The sequence below is a fragment of the Rhinoraja longicauda genome, chromosome 2, assembly GCF_053455715.1.
Source record: "Rhinoraja longicauda isolate Sanriku21f chromosome 2, sRhiLon1.1, whole genome shotgun sequence".
Classification (NCBI taxonomy): domain Eukaryota; kingdom Metazoa; phylum Chordata; class Chondrichthyes; order Rajiformes; family Arhynchobatidae; genus Rhinoraja; species Rhinoraja longicauda.
Window position 1 is genome coordinate 95,411,620 of NC_135954.1, and position 22,519 is coordinate 95,434,138.

General features: G+C 45.0%; 1 protein-coding gene across 3 annotated transcripts in view; it reads left to right on the plus strand.

The window, feature by feature from the left end:
* dpp6a (dipeptidyl-peptidase 6a) overlaps positions 1-22,519 on the plus strand; it is a 918,316-nt gene that overhangs the window by 178,331 nt on the left and 717,466 nt on the right. The window lies entirely within an intron of this gene.

Sequence of the window (22,519 nt, forward strand, 5' to 3'; positions counted from 1 at the left end):
GTGGCGCAGCGGTAGAGCTGTGGCCTTACAGCGCCGGAGACCCGGGTTCGATCCTTACTATGGGTGCTGTCTGCATGGAGTATATACGTTCTCCCTGTGACCCTTTGACCGATCACTGAGCCCCGCCGACGAACACTATCCCACACGCTAGGGACAATTTCCAATTTTTGTGGGAGGAGACTGAAGCGCCCAGAGAAAACCCACGCAGGTCAAGGGGAGAACGTAAAAACTCTGTGCAGACAGCACCCGTGGTCAGGATCAGCCCCAGGTGTCTGATGCTGTGAGGCAGCAACTTTACCGCAGCGCCACCGTTGCGTTGATGAAAGGGAATCAGGCATCAGAAAGATTCACTTTTGATTCCGGCAATCGCAGATGCTGCCCGACCTGCGGAGGATCTCCGGATCATCTGATTCAGATGCAATCCCAGCGACATCCATCCCTCACATGACTTGTTTCCAACATTCCTGAGACACGCAAAAATTGACTTGGCAGATTGATTGTTGCAGCCATTGGCTGCCCTACAATAAACACTCTTTCTGCTCGAGACCAAAATTCACTGCAGGGAATTCTCTCTAATTTAATAGATGGCATTTTTGCTCACACTGCAGTCTCGTCGAAGCCAGAAATCAAACCAGGGTGAGCTAAATGCTTCATTGAACATTCCTTTTTCTGTTGACATATGCAGTCTTAACTCCACAGTTTAACCTTCCCGTTGCCACTACGGCACAGAGGCGCGGCGGTAGAGTTGCTGCCTCACAATGCCGGAGACACAGGTTCGATCCTGACTATGGGTGCTGTCCGTACGGAGTTTGTACATTCTCCCCTTGACTGTGCAGGTTTGTAGGTTAAACGGCTTCTGTAAATTGTCCCTAGTGGGTTGGATAGAACCAGTGTTCAGGTGATCGTTGGTCCGCACAGACTCGGTGGGCTGAAGGGCCATGGTTCTATGCTGTGTCTCTCAATCTAGAACCAAAAAAGCTAAACTAACAAAACCTCCCACTTAATACATTGTCTGTAGTCATTCACACTGTGCAAGCTAAAAGAAAAAGATCTCTCCCCTCTTAATTTAGTTGAGTTTGTAGATATAAGTGGGGAAACAGGCCCTTCGGCCCACCGAGTCCACAATCCCCGTACACTAGCACTATTCCACACACTAGGGACAATTTATAACTTTTACCGAAACCAATTAACCTTAAACCTGCACATCTTTGGAATGTGGGAAGAAACCGGAGCACCCGGGGAAACCCACACGGTCACGGGGAGAATGTACAAACACCATACAGACAGTACCCTTTGTCAGGATTAGACAATAGACAATAGGTGCAGGAGGAGGCCATTCGGCCCTTCGAGCCAGCACCACCATTCAATGTGATCATGGCTGATCACACTAAACCCGGGTTTGAACCCGGGTCAGTAGTGCTGTAAAGCAGCAACTCTCCTGCTGTGCCGCCCCTGTTAGACACTCTTGGCCTCTTGGTCTGTGCAGTCCCTTCACAAACTCCAGTTTCCTTTCTCCAATTATTCAAGTCACGTTGATAGTTGTAATGAAACCCAGTTCTTCTCCTCTACCTTCTGGATTATCCACCGCGCTTCGCGTTGTCTCATTTAATTTTCGACTTTAGAGGTATGGTGTTGAAGCAGGCCCTTCGGCCCACCGAGTCTACACCGACCAGCGATCACCCACACACTAACACTATCCTACACACGGAGGATCATTTACTATTTACAGCAACTAATTAACCTACAAATCTCTACATATTTGTAATGTGGATTGGAATCGGAGCACCCAGAGAAAGGTCACGGGGAGAACGTACAAACTCCGTACAGACAGCACCCGTAGTCAGGATCGAACTCAAGTTCTCTGATGCTGTAAGGCAGCAAATCAACTGCTGTGCCTCCCTTCAACATTTCTGCATTTGATTCATTTGCAGATTTTCTGCATTCGGTTCATTTGTATAACCTACTTTAATTTACTCTCTTTCTTTGATACTTCCAGTTGTAACACAGGCATCATGGGCTGAAGAACCTGGTCCTGTGCTGTATTATTCTCTTTTGTTTTATTGATTTGAAGATACAGTTTGAAAACTGGCCCTTCAACTCACCAGGCCCACGCCAACCATCCATCGCCCATTCACATTGGCTCAATGTTATCCCACTTTTGTATGCACACCAACCACACACACGGGGCAATTTACAGAGGCCATTTAGCCAAAAACCAGCACGTCTGAGATTTGCGAGGGAACCGGAGCGCCTGGAGGAAACCCACGCGGTCACAGGGAGAACGTGCAAACCCCCCACGGACAGCACTGTGTGCTATGTTCAATGTTACATGATGGTCACATCAACACCACCTTCTGTGTCATTCCTTACATTACTTCCCACGTTTGCTCTGCCAGCACCAGTACTTTGGCCGTTGAATTTAGCTGGTCATCTGCCCTGCCACAGAGCTTTCCCTCTTTCCTTCCACCCCCTCCACCCCACCCTTGTTCCACCTCTTAAAATTGGCTTTCCCTCTTACCTCTTGCAAATCCAATAAAGTCATTGATCTGATGTGTTGGCGCCGTGTCTCCCTCCAAAGGCCCAGTCAACAGATTTATAAGGCGGAGATTGATACATTCTTGATTAGTACGGGTGTCAGCCGTTGTGGGGAGAAGGCAGGAGAATGGGGTTGAAAGGGAAAGATAGATCAGCCATGATTGAATGGTGAAGCAGACTTGATGGGCCAAATGGCCTAATTCTGCTCCTTTCACTTCTGACCTTATGAACAATGATGCTGACTGACCTGCCGAGAATTTTCTGTTTTCATTTTATTTGCATGTTCACATTTAAACCACTAGCATATTACATAAGTTTGCTGCCTCTATGATATTATGCATGTTCCCTCTTCTGCTCCCCAGTGTCTCTTTGTCTTTTTCACATGACAAGACCTCCCTGCGTATCTTTCAACAATTAGGTTCTGATGCTGTCTAAGTGTCCGAGGAGCCTGTCTCTTGCCTTCACTGTTGCTGACTGAGTCCCTCCATGTCTTAAAACAGTGCATGTATAATTCTGTCTTTGAGCATCCCCTTTATTAACTGTGATCATTTGCCGACACAGCAGAATAGAAAATCTAATCAATTTCTCAGGTCTATTTTATGTCACCTAGCGGAATCCTGGTAAAATTATTTCCCACTAAGCCGCAGAAAATCTGTTGCAAGAAGAATTCTAAAATAACCAATAACTAACACCTCGGCGCCTCTGGGACAGCCATATAAAAGCTCAGGATGGCACAGTGGTAGAGTTGCTGCCCTACAGCGCCAGAGACCCAGGTTCAATCCCGACTATGGGTGCTGTCTGTACGGAGTTTGTACGTTCTCCTCGTGACCGAGTGGGTTTTCCTCGGGTGCTGCTGTTTCCTCCCACACTCCAAAGACGTACAGGTTTGTAGATTAATTGGCTTCCATAAAAATTATAAATTATCCCTGGTGTGTAGGATAGTGCTGGTGGTCACTGGTCGACACGGTCTCGGTGGGCCGAAGGGCCTGTTTCCATGCTGTATGTCCAAAGTCCAAAGTCTAATTTAGCTGTTCAAGCCTATTCCATGAGTCAGTGCAATTGATGCCACTTGCTGACCCTTACCACATGTCCACCTGGCCCCTCCATCCCTTGACGTGCGTTGGATTGAAAATAAATCACTCGGAATCAAAATTAACAATTCACCGACCTGTAAGTCTTAGAGTCATACAGGGCTGTAACAGGTCCTTTGGCCCAACCCGTCCATGGCAACCAAGATGCCCCATCTAAGCTAGTCCCATTTGCCCGTGTTTGGCCCCTACCCTCTTTAAGTACACTGTTTCAAATTTCTACCATACGCTGCATGTCGACATGTTTCCCATTGTTACTCCTGATGGAAACTCGAGAGATTGCAAATACTGGAATCTTGAGGAAACCACAATGTGCTGGAGGAATTCAGCGGACCTGGCAGCATCTGTGGACAGAAATGGACAGCTGATGTTTCAGTTCAGGCCCCTTTTCCCCACTCAGCCTGAAGAAAGGCCTCGATCTGAAATGCCACATTTCCATCCCCTCCATTGATGCTGCCTGACCCACTGAGTTCTATGAACCGAGCTCGTTACTAGTGAATGAAACACAAAAATGTTGGACCTCACCTCCAGGCCTATAAACTGCTGAGGGCATAACTGCTTCTCCCAATCCAAGCAGTTCAACTTCAGCTAAATCACCCTTAACCTTCTAAATTACAGTCAGTTTGACAATGTCTGTGGTCTCGTTTATAGTCATAGAGATATAGAGCATTGAAACAGTCCCTTTGTTCCTACCCATTCATGCCGACCAAGTTTTCCTTTACAATAAATTTCTATGGTTTTATTTAATTTAGTTTATTGTCACGTGACCGAGGTAAAGTGAAAAGCTTTTTGTTGCATGCTAACCAGTCAGTGGAATGACAATACATGACTACAATCAAACCATCTTCAGTGTACAGATGCAGGATAACAAGTGTAATGTTTAATGCAAGATAAACTCCGATTAAAGATGGTTTAAGGGTCTCCAGTGAGGTAGATGGTAGCTGAGGTCCGCTCTCTAGTTGTTGGTAACTGGGATGGATGCCAGTACGAACTAGGTTGGAGGGCGGGTAAATGGGACCATCCCAGAGTGCGATCCTGGTTGGGCTGATGGGCCTGTTTCCATGCTGTATGGCTCAATGACTATACAGGATGAGTTCCTGGCATGTGTATGGGATTCACCAATAGGTTGAGCAACCAGCCAGGAAACGGACTCTCTGGGTACAGTGCAGCGAGTAAGAGTTGGTCAAAAATCTTATCATGGCATGGATTGAAATGCTACACACAAGGATAAGTGTGATTGTGTCATACATCGTGGACACAGGCCCTTCAGCCCAACGTGCCCACACTGACCAATATGTCCCATCTACACTAGTCCCACCTGCCCCTCTAAACCTGTCCTATCCATGTACTTGTCTAAATGTTTCTTAAACTGCCTCAACTAACTCATCCAGCAGCCCGTTCCATATACCTACCACCCTTTGAGTGAAAAAGCAACCCCCTCAGATCCCTATTAAATCTCACCCCCTCACCTTAAATCTATGTCTGGTACTCGAATCCCCTACTCTGACAATAGACAATAGACAATAGGTGCAGGAGGAGGCCATTCGGCCCTTTGAGCCAGCACCACCATTGAATGTGATCATGGCTGATCATTCTCAATCAGTACCCCGTTCCTGCCTTCTCCCCATACCCCCTGACTCCGCTATCCTTAAGCGCTCTATCTTAAAGATTCCTTGCGGTTACCCGATCAATTCCTCTCATGATTTTGTACAGGAGGTAGGGAACAGACCACAGGAAAGCCCAAGGAAAGATAGACAGAGAGTGTTGGCAATGCCAGGAAGCAGGAGGGTGGGGAGGGGCACGTTTTTGGGGGGACTTCCTGCGGGGATTTCAAGCGGGCTTTCGTGAATTTTGTCCGGATTAAAGGAGGCGCCAGAAAATCGGTGGTGGACTTGTACTGGTAATTATGACAGTAAATGCCAATGTCCCTTTGCTTGTACCAATTTTAGCCAAAATATACAAACACTGTCAATGCTGGAAATTGGAAATGAAAGTTAAAAAAAACAGCCATGATGTTTTGTTTCTTCTATTTTCTTCTATTTGTTTCAGATAATAAACATATCTCCCGTTTATTCAAGCAACACCCGCTGGTAATGGTTTTGTTACGACTATTTACCCTTCTTCTTATTTCATTACATCTTACAGTATAAACACCATTTAATCACATCTGTCCTCCAACCTATTAAATCCCCCCCCCCCGACTCGTTTACCAACACTTCTATTTTCAAAAGCTCTGTGCTCGCATAAATTGTGTCATAGTCATTGAGTCGTGCCAAATGGAAAGCAGCCTTTCGGCCCATCAAATGTATGCTGACCATTCACACAAAGTCTATGGCACTCCCATTTTTGTCTCCTCACATGCCCCTCAACCCTCCCCAAGATTCTGCCAAGCACTTACTCATGAGTGAGCAATCTACTGTGGTCAGTTAAGTTCATAGGTTCCAGGAGCGGAATTAGGCCATTTTGCCCATTAAGTCTGCCCCACCATTCAATCATGGCTGATCTATCTTTCCCTCTCAACTCTATTCTCCTGACTTCTCCCCATAACCCCCGACACCCTTACTAATCAAGACTAAAGAAATTCCTCCTTATCCCCTTTCTAAAGGTACGTCCTTTTATTCTGAGGCTGTGGCCTCTGGTCCTAGACTCTCCCACTAGTGGAAACATCCTCTCCACATCCACTCAATCCAGGCCATTCACTATTCGGTAAGTTTCAATGAGGTCCCCTTCATTGGCATATGGCAAGCTTGCCTTTATCAGTCGAGGAGTTGAGTATTAAAGTCGAGAAGTCATACTGCAGCTGTGTAAAACCTAGCTGAGGCCATATTGGGGGTTTGTGTGCAGTCTGTTTGTCCCAGAATATGGAGGCTTTGGAGAGGGTGCGGAAGAGGTCCACCAGGATGTTGTCAGGGTTGTTCTCTGGGAACTGTTGATCAATGCAAGTGCGTGAGGCAAGTGCTGCCTTTGTAATTTATACTTTTTACTTGGTGCCTGCAACGATTATCCCTTTAACCGTGTCAGTGTTAAAAGATCAGAGTTGTACTGCACACAAATGGGGCCTTTGGCTTACCATATCCACTCTGATCTTTTTGCTCATGTGCACAAAATCTGTTCACCCCCAGTAGGACTGGATCCTTCTTTGACTTGCCTATACAAGTACTTGTCAACATTTTTAGTTTAGTTTATAATTGTCACGTGTGCAGTGGTGCAGGGAAAAGCATTTGTCAGCGTACTATATGGTCAAAAAGACTGCATGAGTACAATCAAGCTGTCCGCAATGCACAGAGAAAGGGCACAACATTCAGTGCAAGATATAACATTGAAGTCCGATCAAAGTCTCCAATGAGGTAGATGGGAGACCACGGCCGCACAGTAGTTGATGAGAGGATGGTTCAGTTGCCTGATAATAGCTAGGAAGAAACTGTCCCTGAATCTGGAGGTGTGCGTTTTCAAACTTCTGCACCTCTTGCCTGATGGGAGAGGGGAGAGGAGGGAGTGACTAGTCCTTGATTATGCTGGTGGCCTTGTTGAGGCAGCGTGAAGTGTAGATGGAGTCAATGGAATGAAGTTCCTCTTAAATGTATTAATGTAGCAATTATGCAGTATCTGATTTGATCATCACTGCTGACAGCGACTTCCAATTGTCAATTACAAGTGGGTGATAGCTGATGTCAAATATTTGGACGAAGCACTGAATAAAATATCTAATTGCAAACAAGGCCATCCGAATCTTTCCTTGTGCGTGGACTTGCACCAAGATCTCTGCCATCACCAAGACCTCACTGACCTACGTTGGTTCCTAGGTAATCTACATCTCTTTCAGTTATCAAGTCACAGTCATACAGTGTGGAAACTTGCCGCCTGGCCCAACTTGTCCACGCCGACCAACATGCCCCATCTACAGTAGTCCCACCTGCTTGCGGTTGGCCCACATCCCTCTAAACCTATGCTATCCAAGTACTTAACCTAATGTTTTTAAAACATTTATTATCATTCTTCCTTTCAAATTCCTTGTGGACCTCTCTTCATTATCCCTGATCTGTTGTAGCCTGAAAGCCCTGAGAGATACCAATGCAGGCACTTCCTGACTTATGTAATAGGCGACTTAAGTAAAATCGCACTTACGAAAGCAATTCTTTAACCCTGCTGCTTTATTTCAGAGTTGCGCATTTCAGTAACAGTAGTCCCGCACATCGGAGCTCCCATATGGTCTCCCTGTTGGAGCTCCTCCATGGTCTCCATGCCAGAACTCCTCCGTGGAATCCCTGTTGGAGCTCCTCCATGGTCTCCCTGTTGGAGCTCCTCTGAGGTCTCCCTGTTGGAGCTCCTCCGTGGTCTCCATGCCAGAGCTCCTCTGTGGTCTCTCTGTTTGAGCTCCTCCATGGTCTCCCTGTTGGAGCTCCTCCGTGGTCTCCATGCCAGAGCTCCTCCGTGATCTCCATGCCAGAGCTCCTCCATGGTCTACATGCCAGAGCTCCCCTCTTGGTCTACACATCCAATAGTAAATTTACACATGTGCAGTAACACCTCCGTTTTGCAACTTGGTAACATCTGACTTACGCAAGGGTCCATAGGATGTAATCATAGAAACAGAAAATCCAGGAGCATCTGTACACCTTAAATTTCAGAATCTTGGACCCTGATGTTAATCACTTCCACCAAGATAGCTTTCAATTATGAAGGCCCCAGTCTCTGGAATTCTCTCCCTGAATCTTCATGCCATCTTTCCGTCCTTTCAAATGCCTCAAGAGAAAGGGGAAGCAACTGCTGGACTGAGAGCAAAGAAGGACAAGAGAAACCTGCAGCCGAAGAAGGGGCAAATCACAGCTGGAGTAGGGGCAAATCACAGCTGGACAATGGAGCAAAACACAGCTGGACAAGGGATAAAATGGCTGAACAAGGGGCAAAACAGCTGGACAAGGGGCAAAACAACCTGGACAAGGGGTGAAACCACTGGACAAGGGGCAAAACAGTTGGACAAGGGGCAAAACAAGCTGGACAAGGGGCAAAACAGCCTGGACAAGGGGTGAAACAGCTGGACAAGGGGTAAATCAGCTGGACAATGGAGCAAAACAGCTGGACAAGGGTAAACAGCTGGACAAGGGGTGAAACAGCTAGACAAGGGGTAAAACAGGTGGACAAGGGGCAAAACAGCTGGACAAGGGGTAAAACAAGCTGGACAAGGGGTAAAATAGCTGACAAAGGGGCAAACAGCTGGACAAGTAGTAAAACATAGCTGGACAAGGGGTCAAACACAGCTTGACAAGGGGCAAAATACAGCTGGACAAGGGGTAAAACAGCTGGACAAGGGGCAAAACAGCTGGACAAGGGGTAAAACACAGCTGGATGGGGTAAAACAGCTGGACAAGGGGTAAAACACAGCTGGACAAGGGGTAAAACAGCTGGACAGGGCAAAACACAGCTGGACAAGGGGTAAAACAGCTGGATGAGGGGTAAAACAAAGCTGGACAAGGAGGAGAAGAAGAGCTGGTCTGGGACAATGCAACTGGACTTGGGGTAAAAGCACTGGTCAAGGAGCAGAAGCATCTGGACAAAGCAAAAACAGCAGCTGTAGGGAAAGCCACATTGGGACAATATAGAAATAAACAACTACAGGTGCTGGCTCATGCACAAAAGGATACAAAGTGCCAGGGTAACTCAGCAGGTCAGGCAGCATCTCTGGAGAACGTGGATAGGTGATGTTTCGGGTCAGGGGCCTTCCTCAGACTGACGCCTTGCAATGTTGAAGGCATCTGCATGGTAGGAGCTTGTTGATATTGGTGAGGCAATGTTTCAAGCAGCATAAGTGATAACGCTGCACGATCTCTCCAGATTTATCTCTGGCAGTGGTCCTCTCCCCTGCTGGAACTGATTTACTATTCCCTCTGCTGTGTTTGTGCAGTTAAAAAAAAATCTCACTCAGCCTCGCAAGTAATTCTAATGTTGCATAATTACCATTTTGTGGGAGTTTTCTGAAGATATAAATGACTTTCTGTTAATACTTGGTTGAACATTTCATGCATTTCTAATCTATTCTTTATCTGCTTTTTATGTGCAGATATGACCTTAAGCAATTACATTGAATGGTTCAATAAACTCGATATTAGCACTAGAAAAAAGCTATAATCCAAATATATTTATCTATCAATACCTCCAGCAAATATTTCTGCACATTATTCTAAAATAATTGACAGTATGTTCATATATTTCCAACAAGGAGTAAATTAAGTCTCAGCAAAAAATAGATTTGTAATAATAATAATAATAATAGATAGTAATATTAGTTTCGTTTACTTTGGAGATACAGCGCGGAAACAGGCCCTTCGGCCCACCGAATCCATACCGACCAGCGATCACCCCGTACACTTGCACTATACTACACCCTAGGGACAATTTACAATTTTTACAGAAGCTAATTAACCTACAAAACAGTGCGTCTTTGGAGTGTGGGAGGAAACCAGAGCACCCGGAGAAAACCCACACAGTCACAGGTACAAACTCCGTACAGAGAGCTCTGTAGTCAAGATTGAACCCGGATCTCTGGTGTTGTAAGGTGAGAAAACTACTGTTACGCTACTATGCTGCCCCCTCTAGATTATCTAGATCAGTCCAAGATAAAAACAGTCAGGGCCAGTTTCAGTTGCCTGAGAACAAAAGGGCGGCACAGTGGTGCAGCTGGTAGAGCTGCTGCCTCACTGCACCAGAGACCTGGGCTTCATCCTAACCTCGAGTACTGTCTATGTGGAGTTTGCAAGTTCTCCCGGGTGCTCCTCTTTCCTCCCACTTCCCAAAGATGTGCAGGTTTGTAGGTTAGTCGGCCTCCGTAAATTGCCGCCAGTGTGTCGGGAGTGGATGTGAAAGTGGGATGGCACGACCAGTGTGAACGGGTGAGTGAAGGTCGGTGCTGACTCGGTGGGCCGAAGGGCCTGTTTCACTGCTGTATCTTTCAATCAATTAATCAAATCAGGCCCAGTGAATCATGGATTCAAAGCCTGGCAAGTGAAACTGCAAGTAAACAATGGGGGAGGTCTAAAGTTGATTGCTCCTTGCCTGTTGCCGTCACCTGCTCCATCTCCCGGTCTCTAAACGGGGTTTAAAAAAAAAATAATGAGTTTAGAAACCACGCAGATAGAGAGAAAATGTTCCCATGAATAGACTGGTGATCATGAATTAGTGTTCATGGGTGTAAGTGACTGGGAAATGAACCAGAAATGACTTGAGGGAAAAGGTAGGGACTGGAGTGAGTACTGGCGATAGAGGTGGAAGCAAATCCACTTATGTTCGAAAACGAATTGGATAATAATCTGAAAGGAAAGAACTTGTAGAACCATGATGGAGAGACAGGAGTGTGTTACATAGATGATAGACAGAAAATGTTGGAGTAACTCAACGGGTCCGGCAGCATCTGTGGAGAAAAGGAACAGGTGACGTTTCGGGTCAAGGCACTTCTTCGGACTGAGAGTCAGGGGAGAGGCAAACTAGAGGTATGAAATGGTTCCAAGAACAAATGAATGAAAGGAAATGATAAGGACAAATGAAAGCCAGAAGCGATGATCAAGGAAAGGTGGGGACGACAATGGTCCATTGTTAGCTGTGGAAAAGATGATAAAGAGGGCATATGAATAGTGAAACTAGGCAGGACAACAGGAAAAACTAGTTGGACAATTAGGGTGGGGGAGGGACAGGGAGAGTGAGAATGCAAGGGTTACTTGAAATTGGAGAAATCATGGCTCGTACTGCTGGGTTGTAAGCTGCCCAATCGAAATATGAGGTGCTGTTCCTCACTCTGACAGTGGAGGAGGCACAGGGCCGAAACATCAGAATGGGAAGGGCATTTAAAGCGTTTGGCAACCGGGAGACCGCATAGGTTAAGGCGGACTGAGGGGTAGGTGTTCAATGAAACTTAGAACTGGGTATGATCTCGTGGCCTCCTTCTGTGCTGTAACCATTCAGTGATTTTGTGATAAATAACAAAACCCCAACGATGACCGATCATTTTACCCTTATCTTCCACAGAGGCTGCTGTTCTTTCTGAAGTTCGCTATATTAAATAATTACCTTACGATGTGTGATTTGCTAACAAAATGTTCAGTGAAGGTTGGAGCAAATCTTTTGTTGAAGTTTAAAAAAAAACATTGAATTTTCACGCTGCCATTTTGTGCTGAATTTGCAAGTTTTGCCTTTATTTGGCAGAAAATAGCTGCAGAGCGCAACTAGGAACTGAATGTGTCACGGAATAAATTATTTTAAAAAGTCATCTGATAATGAATGATAGGCTATTTATTAAACTGTATGCATGACAAGGGCTTCCATATTTGCTTAAGGACATGGCCATCTCTCCTCTCCGTGTATGAGAGAGGGAATATCGTGTAGCAAAGTGTGGAGTCATGCATTTTGGTAGTAGAATAAAGGCGTAGACTATTTTCTAAATGGGATGAGATTCCAGAAATCGGAGGTGCAAAGGGACTTGGGAGTGCTGGTGCAGGATTCCCAAAAAGTTAATCTGCAAGTCGAATTGGTAGTAAAGAAAGCAAACTCAATGCTAGCATTTATTTCAAGAGAGCTTGTATACCAAAACAGGGATGTAATGTTGAGGCTCTGTAATGCGCTGGTAAGGCCACATTTGGAATATTGTGAGCAATTTTGGGCACCATATCTGAGGAAGGATGTGCTGGCTCTGGAGAGAGTCCAGAGGAGGTTTACAAGAATGATCCCAGAAACGAGTGGGTTAACATATGATGAACGTTTGTCGGGACTGAGCCTGTACTCGCTGGAGTTTAGAAGAATGAGGGGGGACCTTATTGACATATACAGATATATACATATATAGTGAAAGGCTTGAATAGAGTGGATGTGGAGAGGATGTTTCCACTAGTGGGAGAGTCTAGGACTTGAGGTAAATTAGAGCCTCAGAATTAAAGGACTTTCTTTTAGGAAAGAGAAGAGGAGAAAATGCTTTAGTCAGAGGGTGGTGAATCTGTAGAATTCTTTTCCAACGAAAGCTGTATTTTTAAGCAGAGATATATATTCTTGATTAGCACAGGTGTCAGAGGTTATGGGGAGAAGGAAGGAGAATGGGGTTAGGAGGGAGAAATAGATCAGCCATGATTGAATGGAGGAGTAGACTTGATGGGCCTAATTCTACTCCTATCACATGACCTTATGACCTTATCTTGTCAAACACATTATGTTGCATTGTTGTGAATTGGCAAAAGGTCAAGGTTGCTGCATAAACATTTCCACCATTTGCCCATCCTCAGCCACTCAATAAAAGCCTTTTTCCCGAGCAGTACTCTCTGCGTACTGTGTTAAATATCCCTCTTGAATGCAGTTTCTGAATTCCACACCTTCTCAGCATGGAATAGATAGGGTGAATGCACAAAACCTTTTAACGCAACGTAGGGGAATCAAGAACCAGAGGACTAGGTCTAAAGTGGGAAGGGGAAAGATTTACAGCATCCTGAGGGGCAACGTTTTCACTCAGATTGTGGTGGGTGTATGGAACGAGCTGCCAGGGGAGGTAGTTGAGGCAGGTATTTTAACAGCATTTAAAAGACACCTAGACAGGTACATGGATAGGAAAGGTCTAGATGAATATGGGCCAAACGCAGGGAAATAAGAGTAGCTTAGATGAGTTGGGCCAAAGGGCAGGGTTCCCTGCTTTATGACATTATAAATCTCTGACCCCTTACACTTAGGCAATCCTGGTTAATATTGAGAAAGTTGAAATCTCCCACCACTACAATCCTATTATTTTTACGCCCTACTGTGATTAGCCTACATATCAGTTATTTTAAGTCCTGCTGATTATTCTGAGGTTTATAGTATAACCCCATCAAAGTGATTCATAAGTTATAGGAGCAGAATTAGGCCATTTGGCCCATCAAGCCTACTCCGCCAGTAAATCATAGCTGATCTATCTTTTCCTCTCAACCCCATTCCCCTGCCTTCTCCCCATAACCCCTGACACCCTTACTAATCAAGAATCTGTCGATCTCCATCTGTAAATGCCATACACGTAGATAATATATAACACCCAAAAAAATCACTAAATTAATAATCCCAATACTCATGCAAACAAAAATCTCAAATCCTTAGTACAACCAAAGGCAGTGCATAGTTTACAATTGAGGTGAGTGATGTGTAGTGTTCAAGAGCCTGATGGTTGTTGAAAAGCAGTTATCCTTGATCCTGGTAAAGAATTCAAGAATAGCTTCTAGCCTCTCAACTGCTACATTATCATCCCCCTGCATCACTAGTTTAAACCTTTCCAAGTAGCCCTAGCAAACCTCCCTCTAAGGATATTGGTCCCTTTCCCGTTTTTGTGTGCTTTCTTTATCTCTATCAGCTACTCTAGTCACTGTGTAGAACATTGACTGAGGAGAACGTGGAGATATTTGAAGATGGACACAAAATGCTGGAGTAACTCAGCGGGTCAGATAGCATCTCTGGAGAAAAGGAATAGGTGACGTTTCGGGTCGAGACCCTTCTTGATATCCGAGCAAATGAAACCCCAAGCTCGAGGCTTTATAAGACACTGGGCAGACCACATGTGGAGTATTGTGAGCAGTTTTGGGCCCCATATCTGAGGAAGGATGCATTGGTGATGGAGAGCATCCAGAGGAGGTTTACGAGAATTATCCCAGGAATGACGACATTGAGTTTGTACTCGCTGGAGTTTTGGACGATGAGGGGGAACCTCATTGAAACTTACCGAATGTTGAGAGGATGTTTCCACTAGTGGGAGAGCCTCGGAGACCATAGCCTCAGAATAAAAGGATGTACCTTTAGAAAGTTGAGGAGGAATTTCTTTAGTCAGAGGGTGGTGAATCTGTGGAATTCAATGCCACAGACGGCTGCGGAGGCCAAGTCATTGAATTGGCTTCAGGCGGAGATTGACAGATTCTTGATTAGTATTGGGTGTTAGGGGTTATGGGGAGAATGTGGTTGAGAGGGAAAGATAGATCAGACATGATTGAATGGCGGAGTAGACTTGATGGGCCGAATGGCCTAATTCTCATAATATCTCATAATATAACTTATGAACTTATGAACATTGTTGAGCCAAAACATTCTGCGGCTCATCACGGGCAAGTTGGTTTGGTCTGTAGCAGAGAACCCTGGACCTTAGCTTTGTTATCCTACCTATCTTCCTGATGTCCATGCAAGCTTTGTCCATTGGTCTTGCACTGAAGCTGCACGTCCACATTCAGGCCGTCGCTAAGCCTGCCTGCCTCTGTTTCAGAATATTCACCTCTACCTCATTCCCAGATCCACTTTTGCCTCATAACCGATTTTCGCACCAACCGCCTTATCTGCACACCGTTAACATTTTGTGTCCCTTTCCTGTTGAACAAAACCATCATTTGTTTGTTTGTAATATTCCCAAAACATCCCTTTATCCATTCCTCCAAAGATACTGTCTGACAAGCTGAGTTACTCCAGCACTTTGTGTTTTGCTCAATTTTTCAGCTTCAGCAGTACCTTGAGTTTCTATCTTAAAAACATCCCAACTTCTAGCTGTGGAACATCTCAGGGAGATTTCAGCCTGTTAATTTTCCATGAGTTTGTGCATCTCAATTTCTGTAACCACTTCGACAGACAATGGTGAACGTTAAGAGTGTCCAATTTTAATAGCTTGTCTGTGTAGTTTAGTTTATTATCACATGTATCTACCTTGTCAGTGAAAAGCTTTTTGTGATGCATGCTATCCAGTGAGTAGAAGGACTATACATGCTTACAATCAAGCTGTCCACAGTGTACAGATACAGGATAAACGGTATAATGTTCAGTGCAAAATAGAGTCCAGTCCAGGATCTCCTGTGAGTTAGATGGTAGCTTAGGACCGCTCACTAGTTGGTGATAGGATGGTTTAGTTGCCTGATAAAAGCTGGGAAGAAACAGTCCCTGAATCTGGAGGTGCGTGTTTTCACACTTCTGTACCTCTTGCCTGATGGGAGATGGGGGAAACATAGAAACATTCAAAATAGTTGCAGGAGTAGGCCATTCGACCCTTTGAGCCAGCACCACCATTCCGGATTTTTCCCATATCCCTTGATTCCCTCAGCCCTAAGAGCTAAATCTAACTCTCTCTTGAAAACATCCAGTGAATTGGCCTCCACTGTCTTATGTAGCAGAGAATTCCACAGATTCACAACTCTCTGGGTGAAAAAGATTTTCCTCATCTCAGTCCAAAATGGCCTATCCCTTATTCTTGAACTGTGGCCCCTGGTTCTGGACTCCCTTAACATCGGGAATATTTTTTCCTACATCTACCCTGTCCAATTCTCTTTGAATGTTATATGTTTTTATAAGATCCCCTCTCATCCTTCTATATTCCAACGAATACAAGCCCAGTCGACCCATTCTTTTATCATATGTCAGTCCCACCATCCCAGGAATTAACCTGGTGAACTTACGCTGCACTCCCTCAATAGCAATAATGTCCTTCCTCAAATTAGGAGACCAAAATTACACACAATACTCCAGGTGTGGTCTCACAAGGGCTCTGTACAACTGTAGTAGGACCTCCTTGCTCCTAAACGCTAATCCTCTCGCAATGAAGGCCAACATGCCATTGGCTTTCTTCACTGCCTACTCTACCTGCATGCTCACTTTCTGTGACTGATGTACAAGCACACCCAGATCTCGTTGTACCTCCCCTTCTCCTAATCTGGCACCATTCAGATAATAATCTGCCTTCCTGTTCTTGCCACCAAAGTGGATAACCTCCATAATATAATCCACATTATATTGCATTTGCCATGCTTCTGCCCACTCACCCAACCCATCCTAGTAACCCTGCAGCCTCATAGCATCCTCCTCACAGCTCACACTGCCACCCAGCTTTGTGTCATCCGCAAACTTAGCGATGTTACATTTAATTCCCTTGTTGAGATCGTTAATCGAAGAGGGGGTGTCCAGGGTAAGATGTCCTTGATCATGCTGATGACTTTGCCGAGGCAGTGTGAAGTGTAGATGGAGTCAATGGAAGGGAGGTTGGTTTGTGTGATGGTCAGGGCTGTGTCCGCAATTGCCTGCTATCTCTTGCTGTCTTGGATGGGGCTGTTTTCAAAGCTGTCACGTTATAAAGACATTCCTGTCTCTCTTTCAGTCTTTCTAAATCACTTCCCATCTTTCCAATGCTCCTTTAAAAATGATCCTTTTCAACAAGATTTCAGTCAGCTTCTGATATTATTCTGAATCTGCATTGAATTTTGTCAATGACTCTCGCAATGTTGCACAATGTGAATGACCCTCCATAATTAACTGTAGTGGTGGTAATGGCAATGAAATCAGAATTTCCATCTACGTTTTCCTCTCCCTGAAGCCTTTGTTTGCAAAGCCTTTAAAAAAAAAACTGCACATTGTTCCAAAGCAACCCATTGAATGTTATATTGGTTCAAGGATACATATTTCTAAAACATTTCTTTGATGTTTGATGAAATTAGTTCCCGAGTTATATCTTCTTTTCCGATAGTCCTTCTGAATTCTTGCTTCAGTACCAGCAGCGGCACAATAAAATAAAATAAAATAAAAATATATAATAAAATAAAATAAAATAAAATAGCCATCTATAGACTAAAACTCGTTTGTTTGTTTCTGAACTACACAATAATGCGACAATTTTAGGCCCACCTTTCTCACCGTCGTCCCTTTGGTGCTAATGGAAGAAGTTTAATTGAAATCGGTGTTATATTTTAAAAGTTATTCACATTTTAAAGTTTAAATCTATCTCCTAGGGAGGGAGGGGGAATGGAATCGGGGGGAGGGGGAGGGGGAGGGGAAGGGGGGTGGGGGGAGGGGGAGGGAGGGTGGGGGGAAGGGGAGGGAGGGGAGGTGGGAGAGGAAGGGGGGGAGGGGGAGGGGTGGGGGGAGGGGGGGAGGGGGAAGGGAAAGGGGGGAGGGAGGGGGGGAGGGAGGGGTGGGGAGGAGGGGGAGGGGTGGGGGGGAGGGGTGGGGGGGGGGAGGGGGGGAGGAGAGGGTGCTGCACCAATGCAGGAGAGGTTAGGGCCCAACGGGTCCACTTGGTCTAGTTACAATTAATGTTCCAAGGACAATGCTTGCTGAATTAATAACTTGGCACATTTTGTTTTTTTTTACCCAATTTGCTTCTGAATATTAAAGCCCCATTTTGTTTTATTTTTTATTAACCTGGAAGTGGATACGTTGTGTTCACACTAAAACGTAACCATTATAGAACAATAGAGTTTGTTTTTGATTACTTTCAAAGTGAATACCTTAACTGTTGATGAATTAGATTTTTTCAATAATTGGTTCAACTTTTGGGATGTGGGCATTGCTGACAAGATCGGCTTTTATTGCCCATTCCTCGTTGCCCCGGTGAAGCACTGCACTGCCAATGCAGGTTTGTAGGTAATTGGCTTCAATAAAATTGTAAATTGTCCACAGTGTGCAGGATAGTGCTAGTGTATGGGGTCGGCATGGACTCGGTGGGCCGAAGGGCCTGTTTCTGCACCTTATCTCTAAAGTCTAAAGTCTAAAGCTCTATTAACAATATGGATTGTATTCTGTGCTCTGTACCGTTCTCTTTGCTCTACCTTTTGTACTTGAGTTTGACTTGATTGTATTCATGCATAATATTATCTGATTGGATTGGAGAAGCTGGAAATGAAAGTTTTTCACTGTACCTTGCTTCACGGCAATAATAAATCAGAACCTAAACTTCCCTGTCGATCGCCAAGAGATCTCTTGTCAGTAACTCAAAAGATTGTTCATTAGTTCATTCCTCCCTACTGATTCTAATTCACCTGCTGAATATTTCCATCTTTTCCCTGTGTGTATTGTGAGAGCTTTTTGCTTTTACATAAGTGGGATTGTATTTCAAGGGGCCACATTGGACTGTTTGCAGAAACAGGTGCAACATTGCAATGTGCAATCAAGCAATGCCCAGTGATTATAAACCGAGGCATCACATCAGCTGCGGTTGAATTTAGTTGCAAGTTTATCAGTAGGTGGAGGGAGGGGTGCAAGTCACAACTTCTGACCATCACTCAAAGGCAGAAAACACTGGAAACACTCAGAAATTCAGGCAGCCTCTGTGGAGAAAGAAACAGTTAATGATGAACAACTAGTAGTTTACCATAATGATACTTGGATTGGAAGGTAGGAGCTGCAGAGAGAGGTTGAACAGACTTGAACTGCTTTCGCTGGAACTCCGGATGTTAAGGTGAGACCTGATAGAAGTATATAAAATTATGAGAGTCCAATAATCCAACCTGGAGTTTTCATCTAACTCACTCCTCTTGGGATATGTATTGAGTTCACTTCAGGAGACATTTCTGCACTTGAGAGAAATGATGGGGTTAACGTTTATCTTTAGTTGTTTCCCACAAAGTGCCACAGTGAGTGCAGCGGCAGAGTTGCTGCTTTACAGCCCCAGAGACCCAGGTTCGATCCTGACTACGGGTGCTGTCTGTATGGAGTTTGTACGTTCTCCCTGTGACCACATGGGTTTTCCCCGGGTGCTCCACTCTCCTCCCACACTCCAAAGACGTGCAGGTTAATTGGCTTCGGTAAAAGTGTCCTCTTGAGTAGGATGGAGCTAGTGTACGGGTGATCGCTGGCCAGCGCAGACTTGGTGGGCCGCAGGGCCTGTTTCCACACTGTGTCTCTAAGCTAAACTCAGCAATAAACCGACCTATCATTTTGATCTTGCTCGCTGATTTTGGGATATCGTTCGGGTTCAGTTCAGGAAACATTTCTGCATTTGAGAGGCAGTTTGCATTGATGGGGTGAAAGTTTATTTTATAGTTGTTTCCCCATAGCTTTGCACCTGCACAATTCTGATGGTGATGTGCAGCCAATTCTGTTCCCAAAAGACTACTGCTCTGTGAGCTGTCTCTGCCCTCCTGATATGGTCCTTAGTATCCCACTGAGAATAGCGGTGGCAACATGATTGAACGACGCTGTAGCACAGTAGTGCTGAACAAGGGTAGTGGAGGATTAGTCCAAACAAAGTTGCCAATCTAACTATTTTTATTATTCAGAATATAACAAGATGTATTTGTTGTAAAAAGGAAATAACCCAGCATTTGTAGAGATACAGTGTGGAAGCCCGCCCCTTCAGCACACCGAGACTGCAGCGACCAGCGATCACCACGTACCCTAGTTCTATCCGACACACCAGGGACAACTTACAAAGCCAATTAACCTGCAATCCCGCACGTCTTTGGAATGTGGGAGGAAACCTGAGCACCTGGTGAAAACCCACGTGGTCACAGGTTGAACGTACAAACTCCATACAGACAGCAACCGTAGTCAGGATCGAACCTGGGTCTCTGTCGTTGAGAGACAGCAACTCTCCCGCTGCACTGTTAGAAGGTTACATTTTTTTTCCCTTGGGTAGAACTTCAAAATCTTCTGAATTAGTGATTTCAATGTGACCATGCAACTTAGCAAGAAGTGAATTCTTTCCACAGTATCTTATTATTGGTAACCTGCGTCTTTGAAACTGGTCAACAATGGCTCACTTTAATTTAATGCTAGACATGGGAAAACTTGCAAAGATCTTTTCTTGTTGGAAGCTTAATTTTTGGTTTAGTTTTGCGATGCACCATGGAGACAGGCCCTATGGCCCACCAAGGCCATGCCAACCATCGATCGCCTGTTCACACTAGTTGTGTGTTATTCCACTTTCTCATCCATTTCCTACGTGCAAACACTTTCTCATCCACTCCCCACCTACAAACCGGCATAGATTTGGCATGTAGGAGGATCCGAGCACACAGAGGAAACTCACGCGTTCACAAGGGGGAACGTGCAAACTCCACACAGAAAGCACCGGTAGTCAGGATTGAACCTGGGTCTCTGGTATTCTACCAGGTGTGCCACTGTGCCACCTCAAAATTCTATTCCTGCTACAATAAGCTATGAGAAACACATCATCCCTGAATTACAATTTCATAATTTTCATCAAAGATTTCACAATAAATAATTTTTTGCCAATATTGAATTTGTGAATAAACTTGCTTCACTTAAATATGTTGTTACCTCATTCACATGCTGATCCAATGAGTTTTCATCCGTACGTTCATGAAGCTTTACAGGTGTACAGAATGATATATTGATTGAAGGAGACACCAGGAACTGCAGATGCTGGAAACTGGTGTGGAGCACAAAGTGCTGGAGGAACTCAGCGGGTCAGGCAGCAACTCTGGAGGACATGGATAGGGGATGCTTCGGATCAGGACCCTTCTTCAGTCTGAATGTAGAAGGGGAGAGAAAGCTGGAAAAGAGTGGGGGTGGGACAAAGCCTCACGAGTGATAGGTGGACAGATGTGGACAATGTTGGGGGGGGGGGGGGTTAAATGGAAGATGGGTGGTCGAAGGCTCGAGATGAAAATGACACAAAAGCTAATAAATGGAGATAAGGAGACCAAGGGTGTTAGATAAGGAGCAGAGGAGTGAAATGTCAAGCCAGAGGGATATAGGTAGAGGAGGGATAGGGGCAGGGGAGTGAAAGGGATGTCATATTTGTGTGGGAAACAGGTGCACACGGGACGGGTGTTTTCGCACGGAATGGGGGGTGGGGGAGGGGGTGGTGGGGGGTGGGGGTGGGGGAGGGGGTGGTGGGGGTGGGGGGTGGGGGGGGGGGAAACTAGTGGTTTACATAAAATTAGAGAATTGAATGTACATACCATTGGGTTGTAAGCTGCCCAAGCAGAATATGAGGGATAACAGTGGAACAGCAATGGCAGGAATTTCTGGGAATAATCCAGAAGGTGCAGGGTCAGTTCATTCCAAAGAGGAGGAAAGATTCTAAGGGGAATAAGAGGCAACTGTGGCTGAGAAGGGAAGTCAAAGACAATATAAAACTAAAAGAGAAGACGTATAACATAGCAAAGATGAGCAGGAAGCCAGAGGATTGGGACTCTTTTAAAGAACAACAGAAGGTAACTAAAAAGGCAATACGGGGAGAAAAGATGAAGTACGAAGGTAAGCTAGCCAAGAATATAAAGGAGGATAATAAAAGCTTCTTTAGGTATGTGAAGAGGAGAAAAATTAGTTAAGACAAATGTGGGTCCCTTGAAGACCGAAACAGGTGATTTTATTATGGGGAACAAGGAAATGGCAGACGAGTTGCAATCCCGCACGTCTCCAAATTTGAGGAAGGACATTCTTGCTATTGAGGGCGTGCAGCGTAGGTTCACGAGGTTATTCCCCGAATGGCGGGACTGTCATATGATGAAAGAATGGAGCGACTGGGCTTGTATACACTGGAATTTAGAAGGATGAGAGGGAATCCTATCGAAACATAAAATTACTAAGGGATTGGACATGCTAGATGCAGGAAAGATGTTCCCGATGTTGGGGAGTACAGAATCAAGGGCCACAGTTTAAGAATAAGGGGTAGGCCATTTAGAACTGAGATGAGGAAAAACATTTTAACACAGAGAGTTGTGAATTTGTGGAATTCTCTGCTTCAGAAGGCAGTGGAGGCCGATTCACTGGATGCATTCAAAAGAGAGTTAGATAGAGCTCTTAGGGCTAGCGGAATCAAGGAGTAAGTGGAGAAGGCAGGAATGGGGTACTGATTGTGGATGATCAGCCTTGATCACATTGAATGGCGGTGCTGGCTCAATGGGCTGAATGGCCTCCTCCTGCACCTATTGTCTATATATCTATGTATCTATGAGGTGCTGTTCCTCTAGTTTGTGTGTGGCCTCACTCTGGCAATGGAGGAGGCCCAGGACCGAAAAGTCGGTATGGAAAGGGAAGTTAAAATGGGCAGGAAATTGAGCAAAATGTATCGAAAAAGCTCAGCCATGAATGACGGGATAAAACATTTTTTACCGGCCCTTTTGAAAGAAATAAAACGTCGAGGAAGACCTCAGTTCTTTTAAAAGCTGCTTTTGTGTAGCCACAAAAATTTC